Source organism: Dipodomys ordii, unplaced genomic scaffold (assembly GCF_000151885.1).
Source record: "Dipodomys ordii isolate 6190 unplaced genomic scaffold, Dord_2.0 Scaffold54, whole genome shotgun sequence".
NCBI lineage: Eukaryota > Metazoa > Chordata > Mammalia > Rodentia > Heteromyidae > Dipodomys > Dipodomys ordii.
Window position 1 is genome coordinate 955,333 of NW_012267270.1, and position 343 is coordinate 955,675.

At 71.7% G+C, this 343-nt stretch overlaps 1 protein-coding gene across 3 annotated transcripts in view; it reads right to left on the reverse strand.

Moving 5' to 3' along the window:
- Nap1l4 (nucleosome assembly protein 1-like 4) overlaps positions 1–117 on the reverse strand; it is a 46,078-nt gene extending 45,961 nt beyond the window's left edge. For 2 of the 3 annotated variants that reach the window (XM_013021119.1, XM_013021122.1), the window contains exon 1: positions 20–102. The gene's annotated coding sequence lies outside the window, so the exon portion shown is untranslated. Of the gene's footprint in view, positions 1–19 lie in introns of all 3 variants that reach the window. The other variant, XM_013021120.1, reaches the window with a different exon arrangement.
- Between the last annotated feature and the right edge of the window lie 226 nt (positions 118–343).

Sequence of the window (343 nt, forward strand, 5' to 3'; positions counted from 1 at the left end):
CCACCCGCCGCGCCGTTACCCGCGGGCGTCGCGCGCTCCGCACCTCGCGCCTCCAGCGGCAGTGGCGGCCGTGCCTCAGTTCGCTCCGGGGCTGCGCCGCGGTGGCTGCCAACAAACCCGCCTCCTATTGGTCGCGCTTTCTGGCCCCGCCCTCCGCCAGCAAGGCGGGCTACGATTGGAAGGTTGTGGCGCAAGTGGATTGCGCCTGGGAGGTGAGGGAAATGTCCAATCAGAAGCCGCGGGGGCGTGGCGCGCCGCGCTTCGGCTCGAGAGCCGAATGCAAATAGGATGTGTCACGTGCGCTGCCGGGCGCCGCAGTGAAGGGCTCGCGGGGCGCCGCGCG